General features: G+C 40.4%; 1 protein-coding gene across 3 annotated transcripts in view; it reads left to right on the forward strand.

Annotated features, from left to right (window-relative positions):
- Positions 1-2334: 2334 nt before the first annotated feature.
- Positions 2335-20584, forward strand: part of PACSIN1 (protein kinase C and casein kinase substrate in neurons 1) — a 62257-nt gene continuing 44007 nt past the window's right edge. The window contains exon 1 of one of the 3 annotated variants that reach the window (XM_070745281.1): positions 2335-2422. The gene's annotated coding sequence lies outside the window, so the exon portion shown is untranslated. Of the gene's footprint in view, positions 2423-2740; positions 2890-2912; positions 3087-20584 lie in introns of those variants that run through there. The other 2 variants (XM_070745282.1, XM_070745280.1) reach the window with 2 other exon arrangements.

Here is a 20584-nt window from a genome sequence, read left to right on the forward strand (position 1 = left end):
TTTAAGGACACACATATAGCTTTGTAGCAAATTAATTTAAGAACAAAAGCATAAGAATCTTATAAAACATTAAGTAGACTTGTGAAAACAACTATGTTTTTAAAAGCCAAGGCCTGAATCCCACATCTTGATTCATATCTGTAATTGGAAGAAAAGAATTCCATGAAGTTCCCTAACATCTCCAAGTATATTTCATTAAATCCCACTAGATACTTCTTTTGGCGTTAGGTTATATTAAATGATACAAATTCTCCATAGAGATCGCGTAGCCATATCTTCTGGAACCAACTCGCCACGGAGATTTGTACCGCCCCCACTGTCCTCGTCTTCCAAAAGGCGCTGAAAAAAGGCACTTTTGCCGGCAGGCCTAGGGCCATTGAACGATAGTTTCTGCTCTGTAGTATGAATGAGCGATAACTGTATGCTGCTGTGTATATTGGGCTTTAATTTTTACTTGTTTTTATTTTAGGTATTGGAGTATTTAAACTTTGTTACTATTTTATTGCTGTAATCCGCCCCGAGTACGCTAGGAGAAGGGTGGCCTATAAATTTGAAAAATAAATAAATCATTATCTGGTTACTGAGTACCTGTAACAAAAAAGGCAGAGACTATATTTTTATTAATCTACTGTATTAGTATCCATTCCACACATCATTCTCCAAGGACATCAGCTATTATCCTCACAAATACAGAATTCTTCTCCAGAAAACAAATTGAAATAGTTACAGAAATAGCAACAAGTTGACACAAACCTATAGTGTATCCATCCAGTAAATTGTTTTATCTCTTTTCCCTTCAGGAAGAACTTTAAGAGGAATTTTTACACATTTTTTTTACGTTTGTAGAAGTTATTTGGAAGGTTCTGTGGTCCAGCTTCCAATTCTACCTCAATCAGGCAATATCTCTGATTGGTTTCATGAATGAAAGGAAATATATGTGCCCCAGGATAATGTTGCAGGGTGCAATCCGCTCTAAGTCTTCGGAGAGGGGTGGCATACAAATCTAAATAATAATAATAATAATAATAATAATAATAATAATAATAATCATCATCATCATCATCATCATCATCTGGTTTGGTCATACAGGGATGGGTTCCAGCATGAGTCTGAAAGCTTGTGAATGGTTTATCCAAAACAATTTTGGATTTTGGGTTTCTGCAGGAATATCTGAGAAAAGGCAACAGTCCTATAGAAAAGTAGAAGAAAACCTAAGCAGCAGTGTTGGGAATGCTTTACAATTTTGAGTCTTTGAGTCTCATGGTTCTGATCCATTATGATGTTTCCTGCCTGTCACACTCTTCTTCGGGAGATAAATACTTTCCCAATTCCAATCAAACAAGTATATCTCTTCTGCTATGTTCCTACTCACTATGAGCAGCAGCGAGATTTTTCATATGATTGGTTTTTGAGGGGCTGTCAACTAGACTCTTCTTTAATGCCTTCTTATTTTGTGAGAAATTATTTTTGCAGCCTACAATCTTGTGGGTGCCTTAAGCGTGGCAGGACCACTGCTAAGCGACCCCCACGTGCTTCATATTTCTTAAGCTATCCATGAAGAGTATCCTTAGGATCGCCTAGGCACCAACCCGCTTGTGGGGCTGGGGGTGGGTGGGAGAGGGAGTTCGACCCTCCTTTTAGAGTCTGTGGGTTGTGGGTGTGCCTAGTTACACCCACACTCCATGAGCTGCATTGTCTCCCAGTTGGTCTCCAGACACAACTCAAGGTGTTAGTTATCACCTTTAAAACCCTATCTTGCTTAGCGCCCTGCAGGGCTTAGGGTCAGACTATTTACGGGCTGTCTTCTGCCACACACCTCCCAGCAACCAATTAGGGCCCACAGGGTTGGTCTTCTCAGGGTTCTGTCGGCTAGGCCATGGGAGGGCCTGTCCCACTCTCTGTAATCAACCCCCCTATCCCCACAATCCTCACCCTCCTGGCCTTCTGGAAGGGCATGAAAACTTGGCTTTGCCGCAGACTTGGGGTCAGTGAGCCATACCATCTAGCCCCCGCTGAGTAGGCATGAATGACTTATTTTCAAGGGTTTAAAATTGTTTTTAATGCTGTATGCTGCCAGAGCCTGGAAGGAGTTGGGCAGCTTATCATTCAATCATATCTATCTATCTGTCTGTCTGTCTCAATCTGGAGCTTGGATGCCTTGGCACCAATCTGGGAACAGGGGTAGGCCATGACAGGTAGGACGGCTTAGTCCAAGTGGAATAAAAAGCAGGTGCTCCCGGTTGGCGGGGGCCGGTGTCCTTATAGGTCATTCGGAGGAAGCATCGTACACGTGTCCCGGGCCTCTCCGTTGTCACGCGCCCACGCGCGTGTCACGAGATCACGGTGGGGGGGGAGGGGAAAATCCGGAGAGTATCCGAGCGAGCTGCCTGCCGCCGCCGTTGCCACCGCCACCCGCGAGCCGGTAAGCCTTTGCTTAGGCGACCCCCTTCCCGGGCCTAGACGGGGGGGGGGAGCTCGGGTGCCCGTGGGAGCGCGCGCTCTGGGATGGCGGGCGGGGGGGGGACGGTCCCCGCAGGCAGGATGCGCTGAGCATTACCCAGTTGCCATAGAAACCAACCCACCAAAAAAAAAAAAAGGAGGTTGGCGGCCGGCCGACGGCGAGGAGGAGGGTGGGAGAGTGGAGCGATTTGCCTGCAGTCTTTTTGCGAAGCTTTTTAGCCGCAGTTTCGCCGGAAGAAACCGACGGGCCCGCTTTGGGGCGCCTGACGGGCTTTTGAGAGCGGGGAGTGGAAAGGCGGGAGGGGGCGGGAAAGAAACCAAGGCCGTCTCGGGCTCTCTCTCTCTCTCTGTGTCGAGGAGGGCGGAGGGGGGGGGAGCGGTCTCGCTGTGCCTCCCACTCTTAAGGACCGGCCGGGCAGAGCCACGCAGGTAAGCCCTCCTCCTCCCTCCTTCCCTCCCCGGCGGGGAAAAAAAAAGCGCAACGTAGCAAAGGACGTGCCTGAAAGGGGGGGGGGAGGGCACCTTCGGCTTCTTCCCTCGCGTCCCCCCATCGTCCCCTTTCCCACTGGTTTGAGAGCCGGAAAAGAAGGGCGCCTAAGTCTGGCTGCTTCTGGATGCCGCGTAAGGTATTGCGGGCACGTCTGTGAGGCAGTTAATTTTTTTTGGCGGTGGGGGGGGGTGTCTCCTGGCGTGAGTGGGGAACTTGTTGTGCTTGCACGGGTGCTTGCGCGCCCTTCTGCCTTCCGACGGTCGCCTGCTTATTATTGTCCGTGCTACTGGTAGTGGTTGCTCATATTATTTCCCCCCCCCCCCGTTCCTCCTGGTGTTGCGCTTGGCCTGGGCTGCACAACGCACCGCAATGGGCAGGTGCGTTGTTGCCCTGACCGGACTGAAAAGGCTACGCTAGCTGTCACCTGAGAAGAAAGGAGAAGCGAGCTGTGTGGCTGGGTTGTTTCTACACACACACACACACACACACACACACACACACACACACACACACACACATACAGGCTTGGATGGACTGAGTCGGTTGCTGCAGAATTGGGGGCAAACAGGCAAACAATATCACCCCCCCCCCTGGGTGTTTTGCAACTGTGGTGACGCAGCGAGACTGACCTTTCTAGGCTTTTGGTGTCTGCACCATTCTCTCTTTAAGGAGAAATTGCATTGCTTTTTTTTTATGGCGGTAGTGATGGTGGGGGAATCCAGAGCATGATTTTGAGACTGAAGGATGCCAATGTAGGTGTTGCAATGATCGTTTGGTTTTCTTTTTAAGTTAGGTGGGCTGTTTCATGTGTCTCATCACCACGATGCTTTAAAAAGTCTCCAGAAAGGGAGGGCATTCTATTTAGCTTCCCCCCACTTGTTCTTCTTCAAAGAAAAATAGTATAACTATTTGGGAGTTGGGGGCGAGGGGGGATCAGAACAGCCTTCTTGCCTCTTTTCAACCTCCCTTTTGAAATTGCTATTTATCAGATCAGCCCAATTAATATGAGCAGCAGGGGAAATCAAGGCTTCTAGCTATCATTTCGAGTGTTATTTTAGGGATCTAGCAATTCTTCCATTATTAATCTAGGAAACTGAAAGTCAGGGTGAACATAGAACCAAGCAAGATCGGTGGAGGCAATAGGGCACAGGGTATACAGTACCTTTAAAAAAAAAAAAGCTAAGCTATGTTTCTTGCTTCACAGAGTACTGAACCTTATCTGGCAAGATGCCTTCCGGGTGTCTTAGAATTGCAGCTCCTAAAATTTCCATGCTGGCTAAGAATTTTGCCAACTGCAATGCTATCGCACCTGGTGGGCACCAGGTTGGGAACGTCTAGTGTAAAAATTAATGGTTCTGTTAGTGAAGAACCTATGGATAAACATCAGAGCTGCCCTTTTTCTCATAAACAACAATCAGCGACTTTAGTTAAATGTGCCCTGTGATTAAAAAGAGGCTTTAAAATACAGTATAGGCTTGATTTAAAGGAATGAGCCAAAGTAAAAAGATGAACTGTGTCTCAGATGATTTAGCATTCTTAGATACATAAATTGAAACCAAGATCACTTGTCTTTCTTTATGCTTTCTTGCAGTTTAATTCACTCAGGGCTATTAGGAATGTCTTAAAATTATATTGCCATCATGTTTCTTAAATTTTAACAATATACTGTATTCATTTTATAGTAATGATGATCAAAATGTGACCATCATTTACTTGGGAGGATTAGGGCATGATGTGACAACCATAGGTAGAGAACTACTACAGCAGCAATATGTTGATAAAATTGTGTGCCCAAGTAGCCATATAAATAGACCCCTTTGATTCCCAGTGTATTTTCAGTTGCCTTATTTTTCTGGATTTTTGAGCTGTAATCTTGAAACACCATTTTCTAGACATCACTGATGCACTTAATGCAGTCATAGAATCTTGTTCCTTTGCTCCTTTATAAAAACTTTTTAAAAATTAGAAATCAGGATTATTTGAACTGATATGTTGTCCTTAATACATTGCACACACTCCATTTTGAACTTAATGTTGTCTGACTTTGCCTGCAGCCCTGACTACATTCTATCCAGTAACCAGTTCTCTTTTGGGGCATCTCGTCTTCTACCCTTGTAAATACATTTATTTAATATTAGCTTGATCCCCCCCACACTGCCCCACATCACAATTGTCTTTTTCCAAACATCATTTTACAAGTCCTTACACAACAGACAAAACTAAGTGACGTCGGTACAAATTAGGACTTGTCAATAGGATTTCTTTGGCACAAGTGGCACCCTGAAACAGCTCTTTGCATCAATCCTGTATATGAATAAATGCCAATACATTCAGCATTCTGCTTCATTAGTTATTAATGAAATCATCAGAAGATATCAAGATATTTCAGAAATTCTAAACTCTGCCATGATTGTAAGCAACCCCCCAGGGATGTGCTGTACATAACAGTGAATGAAGTTGAAGTAATGGAAATATTTTAGGGTTCTGCAGTATGTGGAGAGATAATAAATATTTATAATATCATTCTAGTTTTTGCCTTTTCAGTTATTATTTTCCTCAATCCTCAAAATGGAGAGAAATAATACTGTATATGCCAGAATGCAAATAATGAAGAAAATGCAGCTGTTTTCCTTTCCAAATGCAGCATTGGGGCATGTCCAAATGCAGGTTCCAGGGAGATTGCAATGTTTTATTTCTGCCATAATGTGGCTAAAGGAGGATTGATGTTGTGAGGATACGTGTGCATCTGAAGTCTTGTCATGGAAGAACACAAATGTAATAGCTACAGTAAATATGCTTCTGAAATCATTATGTTGTTCTATACCCATCAGGATTCACTGACTGAGAAAATCAATCTTGCAATTGTTTTATTGTTTACTTTAAGCAGGAATCATTTACTGGTGATGTTTTTTTTTATTTTTTATTTTTAAATCAGTCTGTGACTCAAAATTGGTAAACAATACTGGTTTTTGCAAGTTTTTATCTCTGCTCCATACCCCAGAAGGAATGATAATGTATTGGTAAGGGAAATAAAAGATAGCAGAAATATATAGAGATGTTTATTAGAGTTATTTTGCAGTCAGAATGCTAAAAAGAAAGGGCAAAACAGATTAGCTTAAAGCAATGAACATTTTCACCAAATTCTATCTTTTCATCTATATGGAAGGATAAATAAAAATGATGGTCAAGAAATAAGAAATCACAGAAAGTTAGAAAATCTGAAAAGCAGAAACTATGATTATATAATACTGTGTAATGCATAGTATTGCCCAGAATTATAAAATATTGCGGTGGCCTATAAATCTCATAAATAAATACCCTTATCAAACAGAACATGGTATTAATACATTTTCATGTTACTTACAGTTGCTCTTTTATGATGTTCATGGCAAAGGTCTAATGACTGTCAACTAATACAAGAGAACTTAAGATATTAAATTATGATCAGCCATTTTGAATGGATAGCTTTCTTAATTAACCTGTGGTGATTTTAGTGGCCAGTTGCACAGTGAAATATAAACTTTAAACAACCCACAGCTTTTTCTGTTGTGATGACTGCTTAACCCTCTTTAAAGACATATACACTGCTCAAAAAAATAAAGGGAACACTTAAACAACACAATATAACTCCAAGTAAATCAAATCTCTGTGAAATCAAACTGTCCACTTAGGAAGCAACACTGATTGACAATCAATTTCACATGCTGTTGTGCAAATTCAGCTTTGTACAGAACAAAGTATTCAATGAGAATATTTCATTCATTCAGATCTAGGATGTGTTATTTGAGTGTTCCCTTTATTTTTTGAGCAGTATCTATTTGAATAAGGGTATTTAATTTATTGTACCATTATAATTCATTATAAATTAAACTTCCATTGTATATATCAACCGAAAGCATTCACATACATAGTTTGGTTGTAATCCTTTCAACAATTCTATTAATGAGGTCTGGAATAACTTCATTACATTGTGTTATGCTAGATTTGTTTTAACCATACTTTGTTGACTAAGCTACAAATTCTATGTTTATTTAAAGCATTAGCCATGCTGTTATTATAGAAATCAGGTTATGATTTCATGACAATTATTTTCCTACATAATAAAGATTTTAGGACCCAGGCTGAAAAAGAGCAACCTGCTTTAAGATTACAGAAATCAATCATGAACTATCTGAGTCATTGCACAATCTTTAACTGTGATGGTGTGTCTTTTCCTAAGAAGAATCATAACTGATTGGAGAACGAAAGATTTTGGTGCCTGAGATAAAAGAGCAAATAATACCCTCCCCAAATGTCAGTGAGAGTGCATAGTAGACAAAACAAACCTTCACTAATAAAGTTGCGATGTTAGGTTCAAGAGAATTTGAATTATAATGACTAAACAGGTTATGCGAGATCTCAAACTCTCCACTTCAGCATCTCATATACAAACGTTCAGTAGGATGTTTAGTCATTAGGTCTTTGCTGTTTGTATCTATATAGCATTTTTGCTCATGAATTATTGAGGCAAAGATGTGCCGGTATGTAGAAATATGTGTTATGCTTAGTGTTTATTACTAATAGTGGTAATAGCATTAGACATTTCTTGGCAGAGGATTTGAATTACTGGCACCTTCGTTCAGAACTGTAATACACAGAAATACATATACAGGACCAAGCACAGCAGTTGTTGATGCTTAAAAGCAAATTGGCTCCAATATCTTATTTCACTCACTAGCTGAATGGGAGCTGAAGCAGGACATTTGGTATGGCATGGCACCATAAATATATGTGTGTGGGCTTATGCACACTGCCTGGTTGTCCTCTTGTCAGAAGAGGCTGGCAACCATTTCTAAATCCCCCCCCACCCCCCGCTTTCCGAAGTGGCAGCGATGGCCGGCTGAACATGCCCCAAAACCATCTCTCTCGGCATCACCATCTTGTTTTTTGCTTCTGCTCATGCGCAAAAACAGTTTTTTGCTTCTGTGCATGCGCAGAAGTTGAGTTTTTAGCACTGTGCAGGCATGCATGTGTAAGGCACATGCATGCAAAATGAGGAAGCGAACCGGTAGCGAGGTAAGCCAGAACCCTGGTGACCTCTCAGTGGCAAAGGCAAGAAATCCCTTCAATTGAGTCACTGCTTAACAATAGCCTCTACAGTAGTCCCTCACCTATCGCTGGTGTTACATTCCAGACCTGGCCGCAATAGGTGAAATCCGCGATGGGGAATTTATCGACTGATAGTACTTATTTAAGTATTTATATTGTAATTGTTTGGTAAGTTTTCATTGTTTTAAGTGTTTATAAACCCTTCCCACACAGTATTTATTTTAGATACAGTATTTAAATACAGTATTTACAATTTTAGATTTTTTTTTTTAAAAAAACCTGCCGATCGAGTTCGGCGGGCTGTTTAAATCTGCCGATCGACTTCCTCAGAAACCCGCGATGAAGTGAAGCCGCAGTAGGTGAAGCGCGGTATAGCGAGGGACTACTGTATTACATTTTGGATCTACTCTTACTAAGAAGAGTTACCAAGCTCTAATAGCACAATGGTTATAACACTTACTACAGGTAGTCCTTACAAACACAATTGAGCCCAAAATTTCTGTTGTTAAGTGAGACATTTGTTAAGTGAGTTTTGCCGCATTTTCTGAGTCATCTTGCCATAATAGCTGGATGACTGTAGTTGATAATTTAATAACACGGTTGTTAAGTTAATTTGGCTTCCCCATTGATTTTGCTTGTCAAAAGGTTGCAAAAGGTGATCATAATATCTTAGGTCCAGCAATGGTCAAAAGTATGAACCAGTTGTTAAGCATCTGAATTTTGATCACATGATCATTGAGGTGCTACAAAGGCCGTAAATGTGAAAAATTGTTGTAGGTCACTTTTTTTCAGTGCCATTGTAACTTTGAATGGTCATTAAATGAACTGTTGTAAGGTGAGGACTACCTCTATAACACTTTGTAAAAAGAAGGCTGTTTACCTGAAACCTGGCAGAAATATTATTTCTATGTCTGGAAAAAGAATAAGGGTCATACTACTTAACTTAAAATAAGCAAACAAACACAGAAGAATGTAGGTGATACAGAGAAAGAAAACTAGATTTTTTTTAAACGCCAGTTTTAAAACCAACAGCATACCATTTAAAAGGCAAGTGCTATTACTATTTATTCTGTTATTCAGTATTCATAATAAAGCTCTAAATTACATTAAAAAGCATAAGGGTAGTAAGAAGTGTTTGCTATGTTTGAATGAAGGTGCATTTAAACCTCAATGTTGTGTACATAAATCCAATTAAATAGTTGTTATGTTACATTATGTTATGTTATGTTGCTATGTTTACTGTGCCAATTAATATATTGACAATTGCTTTCCTGGAAAGAAAGATGGGAGGGCACATCAGGTGAATTGTCCAATGGGAGGGCATAGTGGCCTGCTATAGCAATAGCATTTAGATTTACATACCACCCCATAGTGCTTTACAGCAGTGATTTTCAACCTTTTTTGAAAAGGTTTACAAAACCATGGGGCACATTGAGGGGGGGGGCGGCTAAAAAAAGTTTGGACAAAAAAATTCTGTCTTCCTCTCTTTCGCTCTATTTCTCTCTCCCTCTTTCTCTCCCTTTTTTCTTTCTCTCTCCATCCCTCTTTCTTTCTCTCTTCCTTCTTTCCTCTTTTCTGCTCTTTCTCTCTCCCTCTCTCCCTCCCTACTTCCCTCTATGTCTTTCTCTCTCTCTCTTGCTTTCTTTCTTTCTCTCTCTTGCTTTCTTTCTCTCTTGTTCTCTTTCTCTCTCTCTCTCTTGCTTTCTTTCTCTCTTGCTTTCTTTCTTTCTCTCTCTTGCTTTCTTTCTCTCTTGTTCTCTTTCTCTCTCTCTTGCTCTTTCTTTCTCTTTCTCTTGTTTTCTTTCTCTCTCTTGCTTTCTTTCTCTCTTGCTTTCTTTCTCTCTCTTGCTTTCTTTCTCTCTTGTTTTCTTTCTCTCTCTCTTGCTCTTTCTTTCTCTTTCTCTTGTTTTCTTTCTCTCTCTGAGCTTCGCGGCACACCTGACCATGTCTCGCGGCACACTAGTGTGCCACGGCACACTGGTTGAAAAACACTGCTTTACAGCATTCTCTGGATGGTTTACCATGTCAACATATTGTCCCTAACAATCCGGGTCCTCATTTTACCAATCTGGGAAGGATAGAAGGCTGAGTCAACCTGTATCTGAGCTGAAACCTGCAAATGGTTGACTCAGCATTTCAGCAGTTTAAGCATTAAGTGCATTTTGTAAATGATTTTTTTGTGTGTGATTTGGTTGTGATTCTTGATATGCATATGATGTTTAACAAGTTAAACATGTAATGTGTGTTGTAAATATTTTGATCAAAAAGAATTGGGCTCCAATTTTTGCTCAGAAAGGATCATAATTAGTGGATTTTGAGTTGATCAGTACGTCTCAGCCTAATTTATCTCAAAAGATTGTAGTCAAAACAAAAAAAATGGAGCATTGCTATTGAGTAGATATTGCATGATTTTAAAAAAGTGACAACATCCATTTAAAATCATCTAGTGGCCATTAATTGTGAGCAACAAACATAACCTATAGGTTACATATCTCCACACACCCATGATCTAAGGCAGTGGTCCCCAACGTTTTTTCCACCAGGGACCAGTTTCAGCAAGACAATTTTTCTATGGCCCGGTGGGGGCGGAAAGGGGTGTGGTTGGGGGCGGGATTAAGCATGGGGGGTGCTGGTCCTCCCCACCGCTCTTTCCCGCCATTGCCCTGTGGCCGGCAGAACCTGCCTCCCAAGCCCTCTTGCCCAGCGGGAGCTAAGCGCTGGAGTGAGAGGGTCAGGCTGGCCCTCCTGCCTCCCCCCAGCCAAAAACGCAAAAGCGCCCCACCGCAGAAGCCAAAAGAGGCTTGAGCCTCTTGGTCCTTCCCGCCCCTCTGTCCCGTCCATCGTCTTGTGGCCGGCAGAACCTGCTTCCCGAGGCCTCTTGCCCGGCGGGAGGCGAAGCACTGGAGGGAGGGGGTGGCGGCATGAGGGCCGGTAGCTGCTGACTCCACGGACCGGTGCAACATGCCCCGCGGCCCGGTACTGGTCCACGGCCCGGTGGTTGGGGACCCCTGATCTAAGGGACAAATAACCCCCCACAGAAAGCGGCTTTTGGCTTCATTCTTCTTTATACACATGCAGTTTTATTAAAATGTTGATTAGATAGGTTCCATGTCAAATTCCACAGAACATAAGGTCTAATGCAATGAAGGGAAAGAAAACATCTCAAGGAATTCAGATGCAGAAGAGTTAATCAAATCTAAACTTGCCAATCTAGACAATGGGCAGAGCCAGCAAAGTCTAGGGAGACTCAAACTCAGCAGGAAGGTTTCCATTTTTCTGTGATGAATTTTGAAAAGGGGAAGGGGCCAGCTCTATTTTGCCTTTTGTGGTTGTCGTTTCCTTTCTATCATGGGAATACAGCATCTCAATTTGACTCCAGCCAGGTAAGAATAATTTATTACCCTAGAAGAAGGCGGGAGAATCAAAAGATGTTAGCTATTTAAAGAAATATGGAACTAGGTGTGAATGAAATTCTTTTATAAATGTCAGAATTGTGGATTGATCCAAGCTGAGTTTATTTTTTCTGTGTTGATCTATTTTGTTCTGTGGGGGGAGGGGAGACTATCTTTGTATATTAGTAGTTGGAAAATTAACTACCACGTGAAGGATTCATATTTTTCTCTTCCTTTTCTCCCACTGCTTTGAATTTCCAGTTCAGTCCTTAATAAATATAATAAACCACTGGAATCTGCTTCTGAAATCAGCAATCTTATTCTGACAGGCAGACAGAGTACGATGTATCCTGGCCACTTTGTTTGTTGTAGTAAGGATAGTAGGCTGAATAAATGTACAGAGAGGGGTACATAATTCAGATTAACACAAATTGGTCTTATTTGCAGATGGCATTCTTCTGTTCATTTTTAAGCCTCACATTACCATCCAGTGTTAATCAAAAGATAAATGTTTTTAGCAATATAGCAGGTTATTGCGTTAACTGATCCAAATCAGAACTGATGCCTATAGGTGAAATTTTTGTTATCCATCCATTTAAGGATTATCAGTTCTGATTTCTATCAAATCCATTAAATATTTAAGTATGTGTATACTAAAGAATGAGGTGACTGGATGGAATCACTGAAGCAGTCAGTGTGAGCATAAATGGACTCTGGGGGATGGTAGAGGAGAGGAGAAATGTTGTCCATGGGGTCATGATGGGTCCGACACGACTTCACAAGTAACAATAGCAACAAAATACTAAAGGATCTAACTCAGTTAGCAACATGTATCCTATAGTGAGATTTCTTCAGACATTGATAGATGACAGTCATTAAGCCTTATTCTTTCAGGAAAGGTGAATGCTCGCAAAATGAATATTATTGCCAGATTAATTTATATTCCATGAGGAAATTCAATTTATATGTCTGAATAAGATTTTCAGAACATACATTGTTTAAAAAATGTCTATGAGATTCTTTAATTCCAAGAATTTCTTTACAGAAAATGCAATTACCAATTAATGAAGGAAGATTCAGCTTTCCGAATCTGGATTTATAACATCATGTTTATCTATTGTCAATTTTTAAATATTGATAGCCAGCAATTGATGTCAGTGTTCTGATTTGGGTAACTTTGGGATGGATGCAGAGCAATAGGATCTAAATATACTACAACTGTATTTGTTTAGAAACAATTACTTCAGTTAGGAAACTATGGGATGGAACTTTTAATGAAAAAACGTTTGACACTTTTCCCCATGCTAAACTGACTTAATAGAATGGAGGAGAATGTGTTTGATATGTTTGCCACCTTGAGATATTTGTTAAATTAATAGAGGTAGGATGCAAATACATAAATAAATCGGGGAACCCAACTTTAACAATTGACAAAAAAGTGATGATGTTAAAAAATAGAAGGAAATGGGGATATTGACCTTAAATCAACTGTTAAATGATGAGAACAGAGAAGAAAAATATTTCAATTTTCCAGACAGTGGAGAAGAATCAAACAGGGATTGAAGGTAGATATTAAAAGAATCAACATGAAAATTGTTATGTACTGACAATTTGCACATGGTTTCACCCAGGTCCAGCATTTGAGCAGGAGAATGCTCAAACGCTATTGGTTGTTTTATCTGACTGCTCCGTATAAAAGGGCTAGCTATCAGACTGCAGATTGCTAGTTGTCTTGAGCAGCTGCTGAGTAAAGAGCTATTCTGAAGTCTGTCTCCTGTCATCATTCCTACAACTTAACAGTGGCAACAAAGGCCTGGGACCAGGAGAACGGAGACAATTTGCTTGAGCACCGCAACCAGCCAGGCAGTTTTCCAGAGGAACCTCTGCCGCCCCATCAGAAATGTCTACCTTCCATCCGCCAGTGCCTTTTAACCTAGCCAAAGAGAAGTGGGACTCATATATGAGACGTTTGAAAAGCTTCCGGGAAGCAAGTGATCTGTTGGGTCTGACTGATAACAGAAAGAGAGCATTGTTCCTAAGTCACTGTGGCCCCGAGATGTTTGTCACTGTCAGACCCAACCCCAGTACACACTGTATCACGGCAGGTCCTGTAGACAACCTTAAAAACCCACTATGTTTCCACTCCATCTAAGGTTGTCCGCCACTACAAATTTTGGCAGTGAATGCAACATGAGGGTGAGACGATCAACCAATACATCCATAAGGCCTCTGCAAATTCCGGGATCTGGTTGACATCCTGCTAAACCAGCTAATATGTGATGTACAGGACATCGGCCTCCAGCCCCATTTCCTTCCAAATGGGAGACCAAGCCAAATGGGAGACCCCTATACTCAGCCCTGTCAAAGGGGATGGCACAGTCAGGATATGCGTGGACTATAAATTAACAAGGCTTTGCAGCAGAGCCGCTAACCTGTGCTGATTGTGTACTATCTACTTCACCCCCTGGGACCTAGCCGTCTGTTTGCTAAGATAGACCTGGTGCAGGAGTACCAGCACTGCCAGTAGAGGGCGCCACTATGGAAGCACAGACAAAAACAAAACAAAACCAGGTACACAGAGTGTTTGGGGGACCTGCGGCTGGAGGAAGGCAAAAACACACAAAATCGTCTGGAAGAAGCCAAAAGCGGCTGGAGGTAGCCAAAAATCTGGTAATCTCACTTTCCTTGAAATGTTTTGTAAAAACATACTGATGATACCTCACTTCAAATTGATAGATAACCTTTCCCTGTGGCTTTATGAAGATATTAAAGAGGGGCAGGGGAAAAAACCTTGTGACATATCACAAGGGAGTGACTTTTTAGCTGTCTTTTCCTCCATCCTTGTTAACCTTGCCAGGTAAACCCCACAGGAAGTACAAACACATGAGCTAATTCTACTTATTGTCAGGCTACATTGGCCGAATCTTGCAAATTCAAAAAAGCAATTTGTAGGTTAGATGACAAACAATGACATTTAAGAAAGCATAATGTAATTGTTTCCTCATCCAGGGACCACTGCATCAAGTGACTTAAATGTAAAGGTAACTGAAGATGAAAGGCAAAGTCTAAATGATACTTTTCTTACATATATTTGAAAATTCAGCCAACGTTTTAATGTAATGCCTGAACAATCACTAATGAGAACAGAGCTGGCTTTAAAAAGTGCATTTGATTTTCTTGCTATTTGGTCAACTGAGCACCTGATTCTTTATAACATTCTGTGTTCATGGCAATTTTCCAAGATCCTGGGAGTTTACAGTATAGAGAATATCAATTTGAAATCAATGACCATGTGCAAATATAGTTTTTATTCAATAGGAATGATTAACTGAAGATTAGTTTCTAAACTCCGTACAAAATTCACATGGAATGTTGATGCATCTTACTTGCCAAAGAATATGGGTGTGGGCATGTGCTATCACACCAGCACACGTGTGCGTGCCCCTTTGTCACCCAGTCAAAAAATGGTTCACCATCACTGCCAAACACTCTGACCCTAACGTTGAAATAATATTTGACATTGAGACGTATTGAGCATTCCTTCGTTCATTTACCTTTCCCACGAGTGACATAATTTGAAGCAAAATCATCATCATGATGCTGTTCCCCACCTACGTAAAATAGCTACTTTATGTCAACGTGTATCTTTAACCTAAGTAAAATGCAAATAATTCCAACCAATTTCAAAGAATCCAGAAGCACTCATCCCTTAATCAAAACACTAGATTTTTTAAAAAGATATGGTTATTACGGTATCTTGTTTCTTAAACACCTTTGTTCATGTTTAAGCATTTTTAAAAGATACAACTTTTCCTATTCCAAATTTTAATTTTCATTAAAAAAATGGTTTGAATGGTTTCCCTTTATCGATTCGACAAATTCTTAAATCCAATTTGGGAATATATTTTCCTTCCAACCAGCAGAATGATTTCTCACTGTTCCTTAAATCAAGAAACTAGTTCTCAGTTTGTTTTTGCTGCAGCAATCTGCACTTTGCCCTTAGCAAAAGCCCAAGTCTACTAGAATGTCAGTAACTGTTAAAATCAGCTCATTTGAGATCAGAGCTTAGATGAATGAAAACAAACACTATATTATATTATGCCAAAATGATGTCTCCTGGTGCAACTCTTGCAACTTCCTTAAGGACTTCAAGCACAGTACTGGAATGACTAAGTGCTAGAATTTTCATCCTCCATTGCTTCCCTCTGGCAAAGCATCTCTTGTCTATCTCTCTTATACACCCTGACACCCCCAGAATGGATGACTCATAGTATATGCAAAAAAATGGCAAATTAAAGGTCTTATTGTAATGGAGATTTTGCTTTCTTTCTGTTGAAACAGAACTTAGAGACACGTTCCTATCTTCAGCCAAGAATGTAAGATGGGCTTTTAAGTCATGGGAAGTTAAAAGAGCAGCTTCCCCAAGCAGGCACTTATTAATCCTCAATCATAATTCCTTTAAGAAACATTTCCTGTTGATAAATCAGATTTAATTTGCTAGAAGAGAGCTGGTTTTCAATTTTCTTTCAAGGGAGAAGAAAAATGCAGTGAAATTTTCTGGGATGAAATGTGACACTTTTGCATTTTATTCAAAAGGTGGTCAGGGTGTGCAAATATCTCTCATGTATTTCACAGTCCTTTCCTGGTTCTGTCCTTCAAATTGCTGGTGCAGCCATTTAGGGAGTCCTTTTTGCATTGGTATGACACAAACTCTATCTTCATTCAGGATTCTTCACATCGGCTACCTACTTCACTTTTGAATGGTGTTGATACTTTTGGACAATTTGTTCTATTAGCAAAAAGAGGATTTCCCCCCCAAAGCTCCTCAGTCTATACAGTCATTATAGAAAGCCATGGAGAGCACAACCTTAGTTGGGACCATTTGAGTTTTTGTCAAATGGGACTTGGAACCAGGCTTAAGATTAGTATGGAGTGTGCATACATGTACTAAACTTCCATTGTGTGTGAGAGGGTGAGGTAGGTTTGGCTGTACCATTAGGAAAGTTAAGCAGTCATGAGGGGGGGAAAACCATGGCAATAAGACAGTTTTTTCTATAGTGAAATAATAGCTGGTTTTAGGTGCTATCAGCAGTGAATTATGGAATATATATACATATACATATACATATACATATACATATACATATACATATACATATACATATACATATACATATATATATATATATATATATATATATATATATATATATATATATTCTCTATTTTAGTCTTTATATTAAGTATGGGTTCCACATGTTAAAAAATTATGGATCATAGAAATGTTGGTTCTAGATTAAATAAATTATATTGATAAAAAAGTTGAATGGAAAACTAATGAGAAAATGGCACATTTTATACTTCAGTTAAACAAGATTACAGTACAATCATTCTAAATGTAAAAGATGCCATCTTTGTTCAAATTACTAAGTACTTACATGGAGATTAAATGGATATCATTGTGTTTCCTGCATAGTTTGTTCTCGTGATGCTAAAGGTCCTTTAGCAGCTAACAAGAAAAGGCCCTGTGACTTTAGTGCAGCTGAGCTTGCCTATACTTCAACATCTCTAGTTTCATCAACCCCCTCAGGATATTGAGCGGTAAGGGAATCCTACCCTATATGGGAAGCCTACCCCATATTTAACTAAAGCCCTGGGGGGGTCATCAATATTTTTGACCTATGAGAGAAGGCAAGGTTGCATCATTCCAACACAGCTGCATAATCATTCCTCCCAGCTGCCTTTCCACCATTTGATAGTGAAGAAGAAATTCATAGAGGGAGCATAGAGCCTTCTATCTCCCCTGTGAGCTTTCTTGAAGAGATGCTGTCTAGCATCCTACTCAAAGCTGTATGCTCAAAGTTTAATACTGCATATAGGTGGATGTGGAAACAACAATGTACAAGTTGCATTTTTGTTGAGAGAAGGGGTGAGGCCATACTGGCTAGCAATTCTAAGCATTTTAAATACAACACCCTAGAGCAGGGATAGGCAAAGTTAGCTCTTCTATGACATGTGGACCTCAACTCCCAGAATTCTTGAGCTAGCATGATGGGCTCAGGAATTCTAGGAATTGAAGTCCACAAGTCATAAAAGAGCCAACTTTGCCTACTCCTGCCCTTGAGAGTTCCTAATATAGTACATAAATCAAATATAAATCTTCATGCCCCCAGGGATCATGCTAGCAACTTCTGGATGTGATTCTGCAGTTTCTGTGAATCATGAAAGTATATTTGGGATTAGGAAGTATTGTGGATTCATTCTATAGGATATTGATTGGGTGATACAATATTCCCTGCAATATTTCTGCTTTCAGATCATGCCTACTCTGTCAGCTGTACTGTATATCCAAACAGAGCAATTCCAAAGGTCTCAGTCAGCACTGGACAGTTCATCAATAGCCTTTCCCTGTTGAAGAGAATAATTGATGGGCTTGATTATACAAACTGCTATATTGTGTATAGCAAAAAGGTGAAATATAACCCATTTTTGAAAGAATGAGCATGGAAGCAGACTTTCATCCCTTATAATCTCTCTGTTTCGTCTTACAATCTTTTCACCTTACAAACCTCGTCCTGGAACCAATTAAGTTCGTAAGACCGAGGTATCACTGTATGTCTATTACTTAAGTTCAAATGGAGTAATTTAACCCATCTTCTTATGTATAGTTTGATGTGCTAAATAAATATGTGGATATTTATAAGTTCTACAATATTGCTTCCAGTTTTCTAAAACATTTTTGCTTCTAAACGGCCTTTGACTTATTACTCGATGACTCAGATGAATGTGTGAGCATTCAGTTGCAAATTAGTGCACTTACGGTGATCCCAGGTAGTACAAAATAACAAATACAGTAAGACCTCACCTATCGCTGGTGTTACGTTCCAGACCCGGCTGCGATAGGTGAAATCCGCGATGGGGAATTTATCGACTGATAGTACTTATTTAAGTATTTATATTGTAATTGTTTGGTAAGTTTTCATTGTTTTAAGTGTTTATAAACCCTTCCCACACAGTATTTATTTTAGATACAGTATTTAAATACAGTATTTACAATTTTAGGTATATTTTTTAAAAAAAACCTGCCGATTGAGTTCCGCGGGCTGTTTAAATCTGCCGATCGACTTCCTCAGAAACCCGCAAACCAGCGAAGATCCGCGAATGATTTTTCTCATTAATATTTCTTGAAAACCCGCGATGAAGTGAAGCCGCAGTAGGTGAAGCGCGGTATAGCGAGGGACTACTGTACTAGTTTCTGATTTGTGATGCAATTTTCTTGATAATGATAATGTAGCCACTGAGATAGAAATCTAGGAAGTCACATTTGCTGTTGATATATACAAGATTAAAAACAAGGACTTCGTTTTTTACAAATATTAAATACAACTTTTCAAGTAGTGAAGATTCTACATAAAGTAACATTAATCCTGATAGGAACCCAATTTTATTTTGTTTTATTTTATTTGTTTTATTTATAGGCCGCCATTCTCCTCGTGGACTCAGGGTGGCTTACAAGGGTAAAAATAGACACAGTAACAATAAAATAATAGTACATTAATTAGAAAATAAATAATACCCACTATAAAACAAACAACCATCCATCATTCACACTAATGGCCAGAGCAAAGCTGTCACTCACGGTCCCCAGGCCTGCTGGAATAGTTGTGTTTTAACGCCTTTCGAAAGGCAAAGAGAGGAGGGGTGCAGATCTCCAGGGGGAGTTAGTTCCACTTGGTATTTAAAAAGAGAAGAGTCACTTATCTGTATGTGTGATGATTCAGGGTGTGGCACGGAGGCAACACAGCCAGAGAACTGGTGTGAGTCCCTTTATTGGCACCAACTTTTCCCCCAACATGCCGTTTACTCTCCAGCCTGGAGAAAAGCTCTCCCACAAACCTGCAGCAGCTTTGGACTCCAGTCCAAATGCTGTAAGCAGAATGACTGCAATCAGTCACTCCAGCAGGGCAAGATAATGAGTCCCAGAAGCTAAGAATTCATAGCAATAATCCCAGCATGACAAGATAAGCACACAGAAGCATGATAATAATTCAAACAGTCAGGAAGAATGCCAGGAATGCAGGCCACAACTCCCAACATTTTATGAATTCAGTGTTTATTCCTGACAAACACCCCTCCCAACTGCCTCTCCTTTAAACTCCATCCCCAGGTGTACCTTGTGAAAGGAATCAGGACCCTTTCCTTCCTCATAAGCGATGCAACCCACATTTCTCTATTCTGCCTTCTTCCCTATGTGCCCTAGGATGAGGAGGGGGTGGGCTTTGGTCTTCATCTGAATCCCCTCTCCCTGGTTCTACCTCTCCCCTGCTCTGCCCAGCCTGAGTTTGTCCTTCCTCACTTTCCTCCACAGCCAACAGAGCCACTCTCTGTCAGTTGTTCATGTTCCATCTCAGATTCAGACTCCAATGGCAGCATGGCAATATGCCTGGGTCCATTTTCACATGGAACTTTGATGTCTCTACCTACATTGGTATCCTGTCCCTTTGATTCCTCATTATTGTTGTTCTTGGGCAGCAAAGATGACTTATTTCCAGTTTAGCTGTGACACAACATAAACTGGAAATGTTTCATTTCCCAGCTTGAGCTTTATAGACTAGTGAGATGACCCATTTTCCTATTGGCAGGAATATCCCAATCCCACATCCTGGGTTGGCTCTCTGCCCCCTACACACACACATGCACATGCACACTAACTTGTAGCATTGTTGTTCTATTTTGAGGAGTGGCATCTTTCATTGAGCAGAGGGGTGATGATGCAGAAGATTTTCACCTTTTATCATCACAGCAACTGCATTGATTCTCATATGGGCAACAACAGTGTTGACATTGTCTGCTTCAGTGCCAGTGTTTCTAATTGGTCAGCTGGAGAGAACCCTGGGGCTTCTTAATGCTTCAAGGTCAGCTGCAATGAGAATAAATGCAAATCACTTTCAAATGGTTTCTGTAGGTTTAAGGAGTGAAAAATTGGTGATAAGAGTCCCTGAGCTTAACTAGCTCTTTGGAATTGTTCCAGCATTACTGAACATGAATAAGACCCTATGAACATCCCGATATCTATACTGGGGATGGCTCATCCATATGTATAATAGTAAGTTGATGGAAGCTGTAATCCAATCTTGACACTCTTGTATCTTCT

Source organism: Erythrolamprus reginae, chromosome 3 (assembly GCF_031021105.1).
Source record: "Erythrolamprus reginae isolate rEryReg1 chromosome 3, rEryReg1.hap1, whole genome shotgun sequence".
Classification (NCBI taxonomy): Eukaryota; Metazoa; Chordata; class Lepidosauria; order Squamata; family Dipsadidae; genus Erythrolamprus; species Erythrolamprus reginae.